Source organism: Microcebus murinus, chromosome 9 (genome assembly GCF_040939455.1).
Source record: "Microcebus murinus isolate Inina chromosome 9, M.murinus_Inina_mat1.0, whole genome shotgun sequence".
Lineage (NCBI taxonomy): Eukaryota > Metazoa > Chordata > Mammalia > Primates > Cheirogaleidae > Microcebus > Microcebus murinus.
Window position 1 is genome coordinate 36,668,857 of NC_134112.1, and position 21,036 is coordinate 36,689,892.

Below are 21,036 nucleotides of genomic sequence, written 5' to 3' on the forward strand. Positions count from 1 at the left end.
ACCCAGGCTGGAGTTCAGTGGTGAGATCATAGCTCACCACAGCCTCAGACTCCTGGGCTCTAGTGATCTTCCTACCTCAGCCTCCGGAGTAAATGGGACTACAAGCACATGTCACTACACCTAGTTAATGTTTTTATTTTTTTGTAGAGAAAGGATCTTGCCATGTTGCCTAGGCTGGTCTCAAACTCTTGGCTCAAGCAATCCTCCTGTTTCAACCTACCAAAGTGTTGAAATTATAGGTGACAGCCACTGCATCCAGCTGAATCTCCATTTTGTGGTAATCACACTATGTAGGGTTTTCTTCTACTTTTGGCTGAAAATAAGTTCAGGTTTATATAACATGTTTTTTCTTCATATTAATTTATAAACTAATGATTATTTATTGAATGTCTACTACATTAAGGATACTATTATGGTTTCTTGGATTATTCAGTCAACAAGAGACAAAAATCCATTCCCTTGAGGATTTTTAGTCTAGTGGGTTAGGTAGGCAATAAACAATCAAGATGATATGTAAGCAAATCATTTAGTAAAATGGAGAGTAGTAAGCGTCAGGGCAAAAAGAGAAGCTGAGAAGGTGGATTGGGAATGCTCATGACAGTGGAGGGCAGCAAGTCACCAGGTTGCAATTTTGTAGGGTGGTCAATGTAATTTTTTTTTTTAATTTGAAGATTGTATTTTTTAAATTTTCTAAAGTCAATTTTATTAATAATAATTTATAGATAGTAAACTCATTCTTTTTAATGTACAATTTGACAAACACATAAAGTTGCATAAATGCCACTAAAATCAAGATACAGAACACATCCCTCATCACGTCCCTTATAGTCCACCTCTGCCCCACAAGCAGCCCTGAGAACCTCTAGCTTATCTTGTTTTTCTTTTATTTTATAGCGGTAAAATACACATAACATAAAATTAACCATTTTTCAGTGCACAGTTCAGTGGTGTAAAATATATTTGTGACATTGTGCAACTATCACCACCATCCATCTCCATAAACTGTTTTCATTTAGTAAAACTGTAACTCTATGACCATAATGACTCCTAATTTACATCTCCCCCCATCTTCTGGAAACCATCCTTATACTCTATGTCTCTATTGTTTTAACTACTATTAAGTGCATCTCACAAGTAGAATCTTACGTTATTTGCCTTTTTGTGACTGGTTCATTTTACTTGGCATAATGTCCTCAAGATTCATCCATGTTATAGCATATATCAGAATTTCCTTGCTTTTTAATTTACATAATTATATTCCATTATATGTTATATCACATTTTGCTTATGTTTTCATCTGTGGACACATACTTAAGTTGCTTCCACATTTAACTACTGCAAATAATTCATGGGTTTATATATATCTCTTCAAGACCTTGCTTTCAATTCTTTTGGGTATATACCCAGAAGTGGAATTTCTGGGTCATGTAGAAATTATATTTTTAATTTTTTGAGGAACCACCATGTTGTTTTCCACCATGCTGTACCATTTTACATTTTTACCCACAGGTGCACAAGGGCTCCAATTTCTCCACATCCTTGCCAACACTTGTTATTTTGGGTTTCTTAAAATAGTGACCATCATAATGAGTATGAGGTGATATCTCACTGAAGTTTTAATTTTCATTTCCCAAATGATTAGTGATGTTTGTCATCTTTTCATGTGCTTATTGGTCATTTGTATATCTTCTTGGAAAAATGTCAATTAAAATACTTTGTCCATTTTTAAATCAGGTTGTTTGCCCTTTTGTTGTTGAGTTTTAGGTGTCCTCTATATATTATGGATATTAATCCCTTACTAGAGATATAAATTCTTATTTCATGGGCTGCCCTTTTACTCTGTTGACATCATCTTTTGATCCACAATTGTTTTTTAATTTTCATAAAGTCCAATTTGTCTGTGTTTTTCTTTTGTTGCCTGTGCCTTTGGTGTCATATCCAACAAATCCATTGCAAAGTGCAATTTTGTGGAGGTTTTACTCTGTTTTCTTCTAAGGCTTTTATAGTTTTAGGTCTTACACTTTGATCTTTAATGCATTTAAGTTAATTTTTATATGTAGTGTTGCGTCCAACTTCTTTTGCATGTGGCTGTCCAGTTTTCCCACCACCATTTGTTGAAAAGACTGTCCTGTCTTGCAGTTTTCATTGTATAAATATTTCACTCCTTGTTCAAGTTAATTCCTAAGTGTTAATATTTTATTCTTTTTGATGTTATGGTAAATGGAATTGTTTTCATATAACTTATTTTTCGGATTGTTCACTGTTATTGTACAGAAATGCAACTAATTTTTATGTGTTCATTCTGCCTTCTCAGTCTATTGGGCCTACTGCAGCATCTCCTTCATGTCTCTCAAGTCATTCCCTTATAGTGCCTTGGCTCTAGCTTCTATGCTTTCCCATTGCATCAAAGCTTCAAACTTTAGGAAGGTTAGAGGTACTGGGTCATGGCCACTTGCTGGCACACTTTGCACATGCATGCATCACATCAAAGAAGATGATGTTGCTGCTCTCAGTGGATGGTGTCTCCATAGCCCCAGGAAGCTGGTAACATATGGTGCCCATCCTTCCTTCCTAGTAAGATGCATTATGAGGACCAGCTTTTGCATACCACCTTAATACAGATGTTGAGTGTGATGAAGCAGACAACTGTGCTTTTGGTGGAAGCTGTGGGCAGCTTCTTAAAGTTTCATTTTTGTATTTGTTTTACTTCATTGTCCTTTTTTCTCCATCTTTGTTTCCCTGAGGTTACAACTTCCAGATAAAAGTATATGGATTTTACCTTAGTATTTGGGGAACCTGGGCTAAGATATTATTGCACACATTATGGAGACAAAACCAGTTTACATCCAAAATGTATCTTCAATTTCTATAACTCATATTTTGCAATTTCAAACATTTTCATATCCATAAACAATAATTCTGAGACATACAGTTTCTCTAAGTACAAACTATTTTTCTAAAGTATCACCCTTCACAAAAAATGCAAGGAAACTTAAATGTATTGTCAATAGCATTAGTCTTTCCCCCATACATTAGACATTTACTTAACTATTTCAGCATTAAAAGTTGAAGGTAGCTATTGGAATTAGGTTAATATTTGAGATATTGGTACTGATACGGAAGTCATGGTAGATTCTTAAAACCTTCAATTCCATAGGTGCAAGTGGGTGGTCAGGGTGCCTGTACAGGGTAGGTTCCATGGAGTGTAGAAATGCAGAGGAAGTGTCTGTTACTAGAACCAAGGAAGATTCAGAGATGATATTTACAGGTAGCTAAATTAGTAAATAGTAGAAGATGAGTTCAACAAAACAGTAAAGGCCCAAAAGAAAGGAAACAAATAAACACAAAAATACTATTTTAATGCCATAAGATTTAATACCCTTGCAGATGTATGGGGATGATCATTTGAGGAAGAAAGTAGGAATGTGGTATGGACAAATATAAGAAATTGAGTTTGCTGCTTTTAAGTGCTAGATTAGATTAGATCCTTCAGAGATGAGTTATTTCTTAACCATGAAACATCTTTCCTTACTTTCTATGAGTAAGTTATCCATTCTCAGATTTTCTCTAGTGGGTAATAAATCTACAACTTGTGGTTCTAGATTATTTCTATGCCTACAGTCATCTTTTTTTAAAATCTCAAACTTGTTTTCAACAGTCCCCCATTTCTCCCTGCCCCATCTGCTTCTTTTCCTACACTTTAATTATTGCCATTCTTTTGTAGTTTTACTTCATAAGGTGTAGGAGAATGGTGATGATGAGGTTTCAAACAAGCATACACAATAACAGGATTAAATCTAATGCTATAAATTAATGATGGTGTAATCTAAGAATTAGTTTTCTGGGGTTAACTTTGCTGATGAGTTGCTAGGGGTAAAAAAATGCCTCCATAAGACCTTCAGTAAAATAATTTTGATCTAGATATCCGCCATAATCAAGCTGACATGAATAGTAGATTATTATCCAGGAATTAATTCACAATTGCAAAGTTGTGGAAACAACCCAAATGCCCATCAACACATGAGTGAATTAATAAAATGTGGTATATGTATACCATGGAGTACTATTCAGCTTTAAGAAACAATGGTGATATAGCACCTCTTGTATTTTCCTGGATAGAGCTGGAACCCATTCTACTAAGTGAAGTATCTCAAGAATGGAAAAACAAGCACCACATGCACTCACCAGCAAATTGGTATTAAAGGATCAACTCCTAAGTGGACATATAGGAATAACATTTATCAGGTGTTGGGCAGGTGGGAGGGGGGAGGAATGTATGCGTATATACAAACATAATGAGTGAGATGTGCAACGTTTGGGGGATGGTCACGCTTGAAGTTCTGACTTGAGGGGGGGAGCAGGGGCATGGGCAATAAATGTAACCTTAACATTTGTACCCCCATAATATGCTGAAATAAAAATAATTAAAAAAAAAAAGTCAGTCAGTAGTTACTATGAAACTCTTGTGATACAAAAGTTGGCAGCTAACATAGCCAAATATGCTTAGGTCTGTTCCAAAGAGCCAGTTTATTAAAATAGGGTGCTCAAATTAGTTTTAATTAGATGTAGAAATTATTGAGCACTTGAGATTTAGTATTTCAAGTTGAATTTGAGCCTTTTTTGTAATTCTGAATGTTTTATAGGCAGAAGGTAATAGTTAGAAAATAGTATAAAACTCTAGTCAATTACTTTCTTTAATTTCAAAATATTGTGGGGTTATAAATGTTGAGGTTACATGTGTTTTGTTACCTTGGGCCCAGAATAACATCTTTCTCTTTTTCAAGAACAATATTTTAATAGCTTATTGAAAAACAATTTTCAAAGTCTATTTAAAAAGCTATTTGAATTAAAACCTCAAGTAGAGGCCGGGCGTGGTGGCTCATGCCTGTAATCCTAGCACTCTGGGAGGCCAAGGCGGGCGGATTGCTCAAGGTTGGGAGTTCGAAACCATCCTGAGCGAGACCCTACTAACAATAGAAAGAAATTAATCAACCAACTAAAAAATATATATATACAAAAAATTAGCCGGGCATGGTGGCGCATGCCTGTAGTCCCAGCTACTTGGGAGGCTGAGGCAGGAGGATCGCTTGAGCCCAGGAGTTTGAGGTTGCTGTGAGCTAGGCTGACGCCATGGCACTCACTCTAGCCAGGGCAACAAAAGTGAGACTCTGTCTCAAAAAAAAAAAAAAAAAAACAAACCTCAAGTAGATTCTTTCAAATATAGTTTGATGGATGAAATATGATTGATGATTCCATTGAACAAATTTCAATGACCCCTTTATAATCCCCTTCCTTAACTAACTACTAGAACTTTTCAGTTGTTTCCCAGAAATGGTGGATTTTCTGAAAGACAAAGGAGCTGATTTTCTGAAGTCCTCTGGTCATACTTGCAGAGCCAAGATTCACCATCCCCCACAACCTGACTCCAATACATGTAGCCCCTTGTTAGTTACACCACGACCTGCCTCAAGGCCTGGACCCTTCCTTTAAAAGCAGTCCTCCTTGTCTTAATAATTGGATCTCTGTGCAACAGGCAACTGAACCTTGCTGAAACCCCCTCGAGGTTTCGACGACATCATGATTCAGGCTATATCCAAAGCGATTTTTGGTTTCTGTCTTTGAAACATATACAGTGAAGAAATTGCTTCATAGAATGGATCATTGATGTGAGATATTTGCAACCAGTTGAGACTTGGCTGGTAGGGCTTTTACAAAGTACTTAACAAAGTTCAATGACTTTCTATTCATATAACACACCAGTTATCCAACTGAGCTTAATTTTCTAGGGGGAAAGTCTTCTGGGCTTGGAAAAAAAAATATCCTGAGATCCAAGGGAGACTTTAACATTTGGAAGGTATGCAGATAAGAGGGAAGATATGATGATATGGAAGTTGTAATGATTATAAAACCAAAAGAAAAAGAAAATCAAATCATAGTTCATTTCTTTATATTTCTTCTCTCTCTATCCTTTATATCAGATTGCTATTTTGGGTGACATTAGAATCAAGGATGCAGTATTTATAGAAGGATGTTACTCTAGTGATAACATATTACAAAAAGCCTTGGCAACAATCTGAGACACAGCAGGGGAGCTGCAAGAGAGCTATTTTTATAATGTTTAAAATTATACTAAATTAAAAAAAATCCCTGCTGGGCCTCAAGCTTTAAATAGCATGGTATGGTGTAACTGATCAGAGCATCAGATTCTGATAATTTATTACATAGAATATAAAACATGTTGATAAATAATATTTATGTATGAAAAAATGTTTTAGGTCATTTTTATGTAATTCAACATCTAAAGTCATTTTTCAATGGATTCTAGCTTAAAAATAGACAACTATCAAATATAAACTCTATATTAAACTAATAATTCAAAATATTAGACTTCTGGAAAACAACAAAAATTAAACACACAAACACACACACACACACAATTTCTAGTGCTATATTCATTGAATCTTCTGAGACATTCCCATAAACCAGACTTGGATTAGACTGCTGTTATGTAACTTCCTCTTTTCTCATTCTCTTTTTATTTTGTTGGCAGCTTTATTAAGATACAGTTCACATAACATGCAATTCATCTATTCAAGTGTGTAATTTAATAATTTAATGGTTTCTAATATATTCACAAATATGTGCAATTGTTACCACAGTCTATTTTATTTTCATTACCTAAAAAGGAAACCCATTCCCGTTAACTTTTATCACCTGTCACACATCCCCACTCCCCAGCCCTAAGCAACCTCTAACATACTTCCTATCTCTACAGATTTCATTATTCTGAACTTTCAGATTATTGGAATAATTTACGTGGTCTTAATAACTGGTTTCTTTCACTTAAAGTAATGTTTTCTGGATAGTATGCATCAGTAATAGCCCCTTGTATGGGTATAGCACATTTTATTTATTCATTCATTAGCTGATGGACATTTGGGTTGTTTTCGCCTTTTGGATATTATGATTAATGCTTCTATGAGCATCAACATGTATGTTTTTGTTTATTCATATGTTTTTACTTCGCTTGGATTTCATTCTTTTAAAATTTTTAAATTTTGTGAGGAAAAGAGAAAATCTCTCATTCTATGTGAAACATTTGTGTATAAAAAACAAAGCAAAACAAAACAAAACTGTTTCATTACATCAATTTCCTACTAGGAGATCACTATCAACAAGTAGATACTTAAACTTTATTTGATAGAATTCTAAGATATTTGATGTACATCTTCAAAATATGATTTTCCAGGGTTACCAACGAAGAGGCCAACTTCACTTGGTAAAATTTTTCTCCCCTTTCTCTTTATGGAATTCATCTCTCATCCTAAAGGAATTCTGAAGGAATCTCAAGATGTGGAAAAAGAGAGGAAATATTCCCAAAACAAAAATGTTGACACGATATTTTTATCTTTATGAGTAAATCTCATTTACCTTTTAATTTTAGACTTCAGAGGCTCAATGTGAAATAAAAAGATGCCCATGAAGTATTTTTGGTAACACCTAATACCCAGTACAAATTATACTTAGCTAAATGTTTTATTTCCCTGGACAATTATATCAACTTATGTCTGTATGATTCTCTATGTGAAAAATTTTTGGTAATAAATCTATTCGATGGTCTAGTTTAATTGAAGTAATTGTAAATTCTTTGTTTAAATTCAAGAGAAGAACTTGGCCCTTAGTATGTAATTAGTATTTACTTAACATTTTGGAAGCTATAATTAGAATCCTTGCTGGAGCCAGATAATCTGAAATATGACTAGTGACTGACCACAGTAGCAAAGGAAATTTAAAACAAAGGAAAAGAAAATTCAAAGAAAGCTTTAAATAGGTGGTAAAATTGTACTCTAATGGGTTCTGATGGATGGTGGTGGTAATAAAACTAATTTCCACTTGTTTTATTATTATATGTTTTATTTTTCAGGACTTACATTTTGTATTATTTGCAGGAAACAAGACACTGAATGTTCTCTTTTTTCCAATGTTTTTGCACCAATAAATAATGTAAAAGAGCACTCATGTCTCATAAAATAGAATTATTAACCTTGGAAAATTGAGTAAACAGCAGTATTTTAAAGAGTATTTTTGTAAACTTTGGATAGATACTTTTCCAATTTAGTTTGCTTAATTTTCCCAACAATAATTATATATATATATAATATATAATAATGTAATAATATGATAAATAATATTAACATATAATTATATATAATAAATAATATATGTGTGTGCCAAACTTACAATGTAGATTTCTTCTGTTTCTTGTATACCCACCTCTCAGAATTATTTGGTTTTGATTATTAAGAAATGCACACAGGGGAGAGGAAGACATATATATATTATTTCACTTTGGAAAGAAACGTCAACTTCTGTTACCACAAACACACACAAATATATACATGTGTATGCATACACATGCACAATTTTGAATATATCTAGTGAAAAGTATATTTATAATTTTATGGAATAGAGAAAGGTTAATGCCTAAATTATTGGAGGAACTAGTAATTGTTTCACAAATTCAATTTAGATATGGCAGAGAAAGGCTAAACTTTACTTAATTTTTTTCTATGTACTGGGTAACATTTATGTATGTTAACTATCTACTGATAAACATACATATACACATTAAATTTCATTTAATATTGCCAATTATCCTATTTTTTCTTTTTATAGATTTTTAAAGTGAATCAAAAACTTTCAGATAAATATGTTAAAATTCAATAGACTATGGTGATTGTTGAACTATGGTGATTGTTGCATTCACTCAGTAAATTTACTAAAATCATTGAATCATTTGAAATCACTTGAATCACTTTTATATGTACAAAATTTACCTTAATAAAGTCATTTTAAGAAATGAAATGGTAGATATTACTATGCTAATACGCATGTATTTCCTGTTTACAATTTTCTAGGAAGTGTGATAAACACTCTTCATAGATTACCTTGTGAATTACTCACAATAATCTATAACACAGGTACAATTAGTATTTACAGATGAGAAAAATAATGGACAGAAAGTTTATGTAAATTATCAAATGTCATACCAATACTCAGTAGTATAGCTAAGGGGGTATATTTAGGAATGATCTTCTTGATATATTTTAATAATATATTTGAGTAGCGAATTATACAATGCCTGCAGCTCCATTGCCAACTGCCTGTGGACATTCTGGTGTGTGATAGCATATGTCCCTTCATTTACAAAAGCAATTTGAGTTGGTGATTCTGTGAATTGTTGCTAAAAGCATCGTATCTGGTAAGTTTATATTAATGGTGGAAATGCTTCCTGTATTTAGATTGAATAGAAAAAAGAGTTTTTATTTCTGTTAAATTATATGCTTATTGTTTAGGTTATCTAATAAACATTTAGGCATCAATATTTATGACAAACATTAATTAAATAATTTTATTATCTAATGAGTAATTATCTTAAACTTACTTTATGGAGATTGGAGATGTCTTATTAAAGGGCATGCCTTTTTTAGGATGAAAAAGGCAAAGAAGGGAAAAAGAAAGTGAAGAAGAAGAAGGAGGAAAAGAAGGAAGAGGGAAAAACCAACACATTGAAAAGAAAAGTTTGATCTTCTCTACTGGAACTGGTATGTATTTATACCAGAAAAAATACAAAACTAGGTTAGAATTGCTAACATTTAATAGCCCTGAGACACAGGGTCCTCATTTGTAAAATAGGACTCAAATAACTATATACAGGATTTGTTGCAAGGTTAAGCAAACAATAAGAATCAGCACGTTCAGTGCTAGGATCATAGTAGGTACCCATTCATACTTATTAATGATGAGAATAGATTTGAATATATTTGCATTCCTTTTTTTGCATTGATAAAAGGACGTGTGTGTGTGTGTGTGTGTGTGTGTGTGTGTGTGAGGTTATTTACCTTGGAAAGTTCAGATAATCCTGAAAAGATGGAATTTTAGTTTTCAAATCTTTTTGAAATTGTGCTAATTAATGATGTTTCAATATTGATTTTTTTAAACAGTGCGGCCCCTCTAAGGAAAGACTAATATAAAATTATGATTTCACATTTGAAATTGTTCTTGTTCTTCTTTATACTTTGTGGTAGCATATGCTTGGAAGTCAAAATAGAGATAGTCCATAAATGAATACACATTCTCTAAAGGTAATCAGAAAGAATAAAGAAAAATATTCTTTCTAAGAGGAATACACAGATTGACTCCAATCCATTGGAAGTTCAGCAGAGAACATGTGTTAGCTCTCTTTTTCCTCATCATGGGGTAGGTTCATCTGCCAGTTTCCATTTGCCTACTTATTAAATAATACACGGTGTCTGCAAAAGTTATAAACAGAAAGGAAGACAGGTGAAAGTCACTGGCATTCTTCTTGAGTTGTCTGATATAATATAACCTGAAGTTATATGAAATGGTGAAGTGATGCAAGAAGGGAAGATTCTGAAACAATGTCACCCTTCTGAAGGACATGCACTTTTTTTCTATTTATAAAGAATGGGAAATTGTGTGAGTAACATGATTGCTGGAATGAATGTACATTCTGCTCTTGACTAGATATGTGTGACTTTTGACAAGTTACTTACTATTTAGGCCTCACTCCGTTTCTTTAAATTTAAAACAGGGAAGTGTCTAGTTAACAAGTTGGTTGTGAGAGCTTATTCACTCATTCAATTAACAAGTATTTATTGATCATCTGTCAAGTGGTATGCTCTGTGTTAGGCTTGGGGAGTAATATAAGAATAAGAAAGAAACATCTGTATCCTTATGAGTTTTTATAATAGCGAATAGAAGCATATAGTATTTAAGTAAATAAATCAACATAGAAAACAATTATAGAATACAGTAAGTTTTATGAAGGAAATATGTGAAATGCTGATTAACCCTAGATACAGTTGTCAGTGTGGGCCTCTAAGCATAGGTAACATTTGACCCAAGACTAGAATAAGAGGAACCATTCATATGAAGATCTAGAGTTCCTTAGGCATGGAGAACTGCAAGTGGATGGCTGTTCCCAGTGGTGGCTGGAAATAGGTTGGAGGAAAGAAAATGTAGCCTTTGGCATAGAGAAACCTGAAAACACATGCTTGTCTGGGTGTCAGAATTGCTATGAACCAGTGGTTACTATGTGACTTTTATTCCTTCCTTTTTTGAATGGAATGTTATTAAGGTTATATTCTTTGTGTTTCTCATTGCATGTTGGGTGTGTGAGAGGCAGATCAATTGCCCTTTAATATCACAAGTCTGTAGATCAAGAGGAGGAGCCACAGTGACCAACAGTACCTGGGGGTGCTCATCACATTGAGACCGGATTCAGGGCCCAGGAGCCTAACCATTGAGTTTAATTCCATAATTGGGTAAAAGTGATTGGAGACAGTATATTGAAGGAAGAGAGGGTATTTTGCAATCAGGAAGGTTGCATGTTGCTGTGCCCAAAAGGCAGATTGTGTTAGATTGTTTCAACAATAGCAGTAATAATTCCTACCGTGCTCCTTTTATAATATGACTTTATTATTCCTATGAAGAGGTAGAGCCTATTTCACTCCCCTTGAATCTGGGCTGGCCTTGTGGCTGTTTTAATGAATAAAATGCTGCAGAAGTGACTGAAATTGCCCAGGGATGAGGAGAGGCCACGTGGAAAAGAGGACCTGGAGGATAAAAGGAAAAGAAAGAGAGGAAAGAGAAAAATTTCCAGTCTCCAGCAATTTCAGAAATTCCACTTATAGCATCAGATATATGAGTGTGACCATCTGGGGTCCTCCCACCACAGTTGAGCTGTCAGATGACTATAGCTTCATGAATGATTCCAGAAAAGACTAGCAGAAGAGATTGTTCACCCATGTGAATATGAGAAATAATAAATTGTTTTCAGCCAACAAGTTTTCAGGTTTGCTACTTAGCATGGATAACTGAGATAATAAGTAAAGAATCACTCAAATAAATTGTGAGGAATACTAATATTCAAATTTATGTGATAACTGAATTTAAAAAAAGTTTAAGAAATTATACTTCTGTAGGGGTCTATCAGAGATCCATTATCATAATTTCATAAATAATTTGTAAAATTCAGAAATGCCTAAAACACAGATAAAATACTGATTATGTAAACTCTAAATTATAAGACTAAAGCCTTTTTTATTTAAGGGTCCATGACCTATACATTTTACAACTATTATAAAATAGTTGTAAAATTAGAACTATAGAAATCAAAGCCATGAGAAATATTAACAATTTAGATAAAATAACATTAATTATTTGACTCAACATTTAGTTACTTACCATTTATTATATGATTGATGCTGTTCTAAGTATTTTCTGTGGATTAATTTATTAAATCTAATAAAACAATATAAAGTATATTATATAATCCCTATTGAGCAACTGAGCAACTGAGAGGCTAACCGATGACCAAAGTCTGCCAGCTGAGTAGTGAGGGAGCCTAGGTTCTAACCTAGGAAGCCTAATGTCATGGTCTGACTCTTACCACCTAGTCTAAGCTGATGGTATTGGATTTAATCACCAGTATTACCAGGGACAGTAAATACTCAAGATAAAAAATGAGGTCAGCTGGTGTTACTACTTTCAGCTGGTATTTAAATTCCGTGGACCTGAATTTTGTCTTAAAAGAGTATCTAATGTGACATATAGTCTTATCATACATTATTTGAAGTTTTTGACAATGACACTGAAAATTGCTTTGACAGGTTGACAGCAAAAGTCCACTTTGATGATAGGCTAGTTAAATATTTAAAATAAGAGATTACTGTGGCCTGGATTAGAATATGAGCAAAAAAAAAAATTTTGAGGAAAGGATTGTTTTTGTGTTTCCAAACATGAAACAAAGAAGATTTAGCAACAGATGCAGTTACAAGAGAGAGCTGTTTCCTTTGCTCTTCTTAGTGTTGCAAGCTGGGAATTGTACCTGTAAAGTTTAAATTGTTACAACTTATCCAGAGATCACTATAATCACAAATATATAAATGCAAAATGAACATATTCTTAGAATTTGCATTATTCCATGAATTTTCCGAATGAAAATTCAAAATCACAGAAGTGTGAGCAATAGTAGAATTTTTATAGATGTGAAAACTGAAAATAATTTTAAAGACTAATAGAAACACAGTGACATGAATTATGAGGTAGACAAAGAGTAAAATGCAAGCAGTTATTAAGGTGATATCCTATATTCGTAATTATTTGTATCATGGAATAATATCCAGTGTATATTTTTGAGTAAAAATAGTTATAGAATGAGAGATATTGTGTTATATTTGTAAAATTCTGTATAGACCCATTTGTGTATATATAGTAATTGTTCTAGATGTTTGATCACTCACATATTAGATTAATAAACTCTGTGTGGTGGAATTCCAAGTGATTTATTTTTTTTTCTTTGATTTTATGTGTTAGTCAGTTGATTTTTATCTTGAGAATCAGCAGAAAACAACTGAGAATTGCATGGAAGGAAGGAAGGAAGGAAGGAAGGAAGGAAGGAAGGAAGGAAGGAAGGAAGGAAGGAAGGAAGGAAGGAAGGAAGGAAGGAAGGAAGGGAGAAAAAGGAGAAAGGAAGAGGGAAGGAGGAAGGGAGGGAAGACAAATGGCTGAAACAAATATTCAGAGAAAATTGTTGGCCCTCTACTATTTCTTTTCCTTGTCTGAGTCAAAGTGAAGATGTAGATGATAATCTTAATTTTGCCATGTGTGCACTTAATTTTATTAAAACTTACATTTTATTAAAACTTACATAAAGCAAAGTACCTTAAAAATTTGAACCTGTTGATCTTTAAGGTGCTTTAAATCCCCTTTTCATCTTTTGAACTTGGTTTCTATGATAAATATCTGTATCATATATCTCTTTGAACTCTAAAAGCAAATTCTAACTTTGAAAATTGATTTCCATGTAGTTTATTGAGACACTAGATAGAAATTAGTGAGGGACTGTCATAAGCTTTTGACTTTCAATGGATAGAACCTATCAAAGCATTGTTTTTGTTTACTAAACTCTGCTAGGCATTTTAGGAGCTGGATGCTCTAATGATATATGTCTGGAGTGATTTCCTGTTTACTCTGGCACAGAGATATCTGAGCAAGTCAGACTTCAGTGGGGAAACACCACAGGCTGTGTGATCTAGCAGCTTCTTCCATGTTCTCATACTTTTGCCAACAGGGAAGCTGATGCCATGTTTACCACTCAGCATTTAAGCTGTAACACAGTGTACAAATTGTGGTATCAGATTGGCCATCTGAATTTCTTCATGTGCATTGTGATAATCTTTTTTATTGCTATTAAATCTTATTGAGCATCTTAGGAACTTTGTTTTGGGTCCATCTGAGTGAGTTGGTTTTCTTTTCTTGGTACTTTCTATTGCCTTTTTCAAAAATAATTTATGATTCATGGTTGATCATGTGCCATGAAGGAACCGATTTTACCTAAAGAAAACAAACTATAAGCATTTAGAAAAAATATACAATGTTAGCTGAAAAACTATGGTATTAGGGGATTAAGAAAAAAATATATCTTATGAAATTTTAAGTTTATGAATTTTTGAATGCCAAAAAATGAAAATATATCTATATGAGTGTTGATAAAAGCTGCATATATATTAATATTTTCTATTACATCATAGACTTTTACAAGAAAACAGGCTATATGACCATTTATTGTTAGCCATGATTATAGACAAAGTCCTGGATTCATTAGCAATCTTTAACAATCTTCTATCCCCAGTATTAAAAATAACTAAAATTCTAGGTTGAAAGTTTCATAACATTGGGTACAGTCTGGGCCAATACCATAAAGAGGCACAAGACTTTAAGTGTTATCAGTAATTTACTCTCTAGAGTAAACCAAATTAATATATCCTTTTTATGAGTGCAGGTTTTGATGGAAAGGGAATATAGAGAGACTATGACAACCCAGAGCATCTACTAAAAAACAAAAGGAAGCCAAGAAGGATTGGGGTGGGTGCAAGGAAGATTGGAAGTGGAGAGAAATGGAAGAAAGGGAGTTTTAAAAACAAAAACTTACTTATTTTTAGAGTTTCCCCCAAACAGATACTGAGACTGATTCTAATGGAAGTAGTTGATTTGGAAGGCAATAATTTGGGGCAGCAGCCTGAGACTGAGGCTTGCTTGCAGTTGCTTTACTTGAGAAGTGATTGTAGATAACAGTAGTGAAGGACACTGGGTGTAAAAAAGGAAGGAAGAAAAAAACAACACAACCATTATTATCAAGGTAGCCATAGTTACGGATGGCTAGGACTCAATACCTCAGACATTCTGAACGGCCTTCTAGAATGCATCTCGGAACTACCCATTTGTCTATCTGGGAGAACAAATGAAGAAATATTGATTCATTAACCTAACATACCATACAGTATAGAGAAAAAGTAAATCTCAGTTTTGAAGTCTAATGGACCTGGGTCTATATCTGGCTACTACTTATTTACTAGCTATGAAGAATAGTTGCAAAACCTTCCTGAGAGTTTTATCTCACATCTGTAGAGAATAGTACTGCCTATTTTCTTCTGGTAAAAACCGTGATAAACTTTCTCAGAGTTGTTCAATAATAAACGATTCTTCCAAATAAGTATCTGAAATTATTTTTGTCTAGAAATAGCAAAGAGAAAATCTTTTCAGACTCAAATCTTTCTCTTGGAGATAAAACTGAAATTCAATTATTGAACACACATATTAACTTTATTACTGGTATATCTTTTTGATGTAAGCAGGAATGCAAAGAAAAGCAATCATTTTCTCCATGTACATAGATTGGTAAATATAAACATAGTTAGTATTTTATTAATTCTTTAAATATATTTGGATGAATTAACTTTAGAAGGGCCAATTATGTATTAAATACAGATAAGTTCATATATTCATAAATTTTATAAAGAAAATATAGCTAAGAAAACAAAGAATTTTGAGATAAGCTCTACAATATGCTGTCCACCCATTCCTGATGACAGCTTTCAACATGAAAAAAAAACAAGCTACTTTTCAGCAGGCTCTATAAAGCCTGTGAATCATGGTGACTCACTTCATGAATGAGTTTGTGAAATACTTTTCCCCATTTTTGCTGCTTCTGGGATGACAGAACATAATTATGATCCAAACTATCACATATGTACAGCTTTGATATATACCTAGTTTGATCTTTAAAAGACATATGTATGCAATCACTAAATTATAATGAGACAAAGTTTGATCCACAGAGTTCTTTAAATTTCTTAATCTCTCTTCTTAATATAATGATTTCACTTACATGTAAATAGATGTTCATCCATTTTATCAGAACTGAATGGCAAAGGAGAGAGTGATTACAAAACCTATAAAAAGTCTTTGATGGTAATTACTGCTTTTTCCTCATGCCACAGTAGGGAGGAAAAGTCCACTCCCAAAGGGCACATCACCTTCCCTCCACTGTCTCGCTCATTGGGGGAGATTTTGTGGTGTCACAAAGACCTTTGCTCCAGGGTAAAGCAGCTGTTCTGGGTGCTTGTCAACTGAAGTGATGGTCTCACAAAATCTGTCAACAGGGAAAACACACCACATCCTCATGTTCATGTTGTGGCTGCTTTCTCTATTCCCATTCGGCATACCCCTTGGGACACTGCCTTATACAGAAGGCCAAGAAGGGTGACATACGTGTGAACATATGGCGCTGCCCTGCTGGGGTAATGTACATGAAAACATATGGCACTGCTCTCTTACTCGTCAGCAAACACAGGAAGGACTTTGTCATAGCTACATTGTTTATTTTCCATATGGTTCTGAATTGTCCCTGAAAGGAAATAATTTTCATTCATTTTCCTCCTAAATTCTTTCTAGACATTAAAAAAAATCCCAGCTATATTAAATATCAGATAGTTGCCTAAATCTTTAAAAATATATAATATTATATATAGTAAATATATTTGTATGTTTAGAAATATATAATAAGAAATATATTTTACTATATTACTAAAGAAACAAATTATTATAATCATATATGTGTATATACACACATATACATATGTATTATATAAATAAAATCACACATACACATCCCTAGGAAAATATTACCATTTAAATTTTTTCTTATTAGTGCTTTGTTTTTAATATATATATATAAATACATATAAAAGAATTTTCAGTTTGTTGCTTTTTAACATTTTTATATTCAGGTTAGTTTTATTCCCTCTAGCTAAGTCCCTCCTATTGTACTGATTTTAGTTTAGAGCTATTCTTTCAGGAATCCCAATATCCAAAGTTAAAAACAAATGACTCTCTTAGGGCCTTCCAATAAAACTCTATTCTTCCTCACCATTGTACTTACCACTGCTTAATCAGATGACACTATTAACAACATATAAAAATGATGAAGAATAATGTCTTCTTCTTCATGTCCATCTTTTTCATCATGGTGTTTTTCCCATAAAGAGTATGGGTAAGTGATTAATAACTGTTGGGTGAATAAATTTAAAAAATGCATCGATATAGATAAGAGATTATAAATACCTGGAAAAAGACAAAAGTATATAGTCAAGAAACTTTAGAGTAGAAAAACTTCTAGTAAATGACTTGGTGTGGTCTTTAAAGAACAAAACAGAATCAATATGCTGTCTGAATTTTCTAGCTTATGGTGATGAAAAAAGAAAATACAGGGGCTGAGAGGGTACTTTTGGCAGGGATGGAGAGAGGAGATAGGTGAGAGGTTAACAATTTCTTTGGTCTGCTGCCTCCAGTGGGTCAATGTGATCACCTCCATTCTTTCCAGTATTTGGAATGAAAGGTATAATATTATTAGAAGAAACATATTTTGTGTACCCGCCTCCTCATTCTCCACTGGTTTGATGATCTATGGTCCGTTTTTGACCTGCTCCAATGCCAACTCATAATCTGCTGTTGACAAACCCAATGTAATGTTAACACCATAAAGACCATATGGTTGACACTCTCCACTGAGGTATGAAGACTTTGTTTCTAGAAGATAGTGTTGCTCTTTCAACTTCATGGAGCTGTCCTGGAAAGTTATTCAGTATAACCTCATTCTGCTCTCTAAAGAGCAGAATGCTCTCTTCCTTTGCCCCTAATTTGACTCTTCTTTTCACAGACCATTCATTATTTTTGAAGGAAATTATTTCAAATCCCAGCATAAGTATTTACCAAAAATGCATACCTCTGTATCACTTTAATCATATGTCAAATGGTATTTAAAATATTTAAATATTGTTATGACTATGTGAAAATTTCAAATGCAATGCCTAGCACATAACTAGCACTTTATCCACATTAATGCCCTGCTTACATTGTTTGAAAATTATTATCCAGGAACCATAACAATCCCTTCAATATCCTTATATTTATAGAACAGAGGTGGTCAAATTCTTTATGTAAAATTCCAGATAGGAAACATTTTCAGCTTTGAGGACCATGTAGTCTCTGTCACTGAAAAAATAGACATGGGTAATACGTAACAAATGGATGTAGTTGTGTTTCAATTAAATTTTATTTACAAAAGCAGGCAACAATTTGTATTGGTCCATGGGCTATAATTTGTTGATCACTATTACAGATGTTTTATATCCCAGGTAAAATCACATGATGATAGATACAATATTATATCCCTAAAAGACTTTAATTAGATTATCTTAGCAGTTATTTGTGTGTGTGACTCAATAGAGTGGCTCTGAAGTGAACGTTGATGAATACATTTTCTTATTCTGGTTCATTGACAGTTTTTTTGTTTTGTTTTGTTTTTATTTGTTTCTTATGGATATCTGAGCTGTATGATACAGTTTAATGGCAATAACTGGTGGGAGCAATAACTGGTGGGATGTGAGCTACCAATTATATTTAAAAATCTCAAAATATCATCATAAAGAAATGATTTATTGAAAGCTTCATATCCTTGACTTCTTTAAAAAGATTTTTATTAAGAATGAGTTGCATTTAAAATTTACATGCAATAAAATGAACTCATTTAAATTGTACTCTTTGATAAGATTTGACCTTTGTATGTATACATGAATAACTGTCACCAAATTAAGACACACAAAATGTTTCCATTACTCCATGACTCCAAAATGTCCCCTTATGTCCCTGCCAATTTCTGGCTTAAAGCAAATATAGTTTCTGTTGTTATGGATTAGAGTTGGCTTATCTATAATCTCATATGAATGAAAGCATATAATATGAACACTTTTGTGTCTTGCTTCTTTTGCCTGTAATAATATTTTTAAGAATAATAATGTGTGTGTATATCAATAGCTTGCTCCCTTTTAATATTGAGAAATATTCCACGTATGAATATATCAGAATTAGGCACTCAGCTCTTGGTAAACATTTGGATTGTTTCCATTTTGGAGCTATTATGAATAAATCTATAAACATTCTTGTATAAGTCTTAAAAGTGGAATTATTTGGTTATCTGTAAAGTATATGTTTAGCTTTTTAAGAAATTGCCAAACTCCTTTCCAAAATAGTTGTATCATTTACATTACTCCCAGCAGTGTGACAATTTCAATTGCTCCAAACTTTCACCAAAACTTGGTATTATCAGTCTTTTTACTTGTAACAATTTCTACCAATGTGCATTGGTATCTTACTGTGGTTTTCATTTGCATTTGTCTGATGATAAATAATAGTGAGCATCTTCCCATATTTTTGTTAGCCATTCATATATCTTTGTGATATATCTGCATTTTTTTGTTCAATTTTTTATTATAAGCTCTCAGTTGAGAATCTGTGTTAGTCTGATGGGTTTCCCTTTGTAAGTTACCTGCTGCTTTTGCCTTACAGCCCGCAGGAGTGCCTCTTTCATGTTTACTTTGGCCAGTCTGATGACTGTGTGTTGTGGTGATTGCCTCTTTGTGCTGAATCTCCCAGGGGTCCTTTGGGCTTCTTGTACCTGGATATCTAGATTTCTAGAAAGGCCAGGGAAGTTTTCCTCGATTATTTCCTCAAATAGGTTTTCTAACCCTTATGTATTTTCTTCTTCACCCTCAGGGATGTTTTGATTCTTATGTTAGGCCTGTTTACATAATCCCATATTTCTTGTAGGTTTTGTTCATTCCTCTTATTTCTCATTACTCTTTTTCTTCGACTGACTTGTTTAACTCAAAGGTATTGTCTTCAAGTTTTGAGATTCTTCTGCCTGATCTAGCCTATTCTTAAGGCTTTTATACTGTATTTTGTATTTCCTTGAATAAATTTTTCATTTCTAGAAGTTCTGTTTGAATTGTTTTTAATAATTCAATATCTTTAGTGAATTTTTCATTAATTTTCTGTTGTTTTTGTGCTTTCTTTGTGTTGGGCTTCCATTTCCTCTTGTATAACATTGAGCTTGCTTACAATCTATATCTAGAATTCCTCACCCATAATTTTGATCTTGTCATTTTCATTGATATTCATTGGTAAGGAGTTATTATTTTCTTTTGGGGGTGGCCTTTTACTCTGATTTTTCATGTTTCAAGAGTTATTTCATTGATGTCTTCTCATCTGGCCTCTTGGTCAAGACCTAATTGTACTAGGCCTGCCTCATGGGCCTATCTCCAGGCCCCTAAAGATTGATCTCTAAGCATGCTAGGAAGAGGTGTGCTGGTCCTGAATTGCCTATTAGGTGTTCTAGCAGGTTTATTGTACTCTCGGTTTACCTCTTACCTGCTGTCTTTAACTCTTCCCAACAGTGTGTAGTGAGTTAGGACCTCCAGCTTACTCTAAGTGATGGGGAGGTACTTGTGAGTGTGAATCAACCATACCCTATTTGCTTGAGTTGGAAAATGCTATGATGAGCTATATCTTTGTTGCCTTGTGATTGGTTGATATTTGTGTGATAGAGCCGCTTGCCAAGATATTCTTTTGTTTTTATGGCAGACTCTGTTCTCCCAGGTCAGGTACTTGAGTGCTCTGAGTTTTAGGAGGGACCCTGTAGCTGCCAGGGGGTTTTTTGATGTCCACCACCACTGAGGAGGGGGAGGAGCAAGGTGGTTTGTGGCTGGGTTGTGGGAACCTGAAAGGTTTTGCAATGCCTCAACGGGGCTCAAAGTTTGCTTCTCTGGCCAC

At 33.6% G+C, this 21,036-nt stretch overlaps 1 long non-coding RNA gene across 1 annotated transcript in view; it reads right to left on the bottom strand.

Moving 5' to 3' along the window:
- LOC142872865 (uncharacterized) overlaps positions 1-16,421 on the bottom strand; it is a 34,995-nt gene extending 18,574 nt beyond the window's left edge. The window contains exons 1-2 of the long non-coding RNA XR_012920956.1: positions 16,256-16,421; positions 15,020-15,174 (exon numbers count right to left, since the gene is read on the bottom strand). This is a non-coding gene — a long non-coding RNA (uncharacterized LOC142872865). The remainder of the gene's footprint in view (positions 1-15,019; positions 15,175-16,255) is intronic.
- Positions 16,422-21,036: the final 4,615 nt, after the last annotated feature.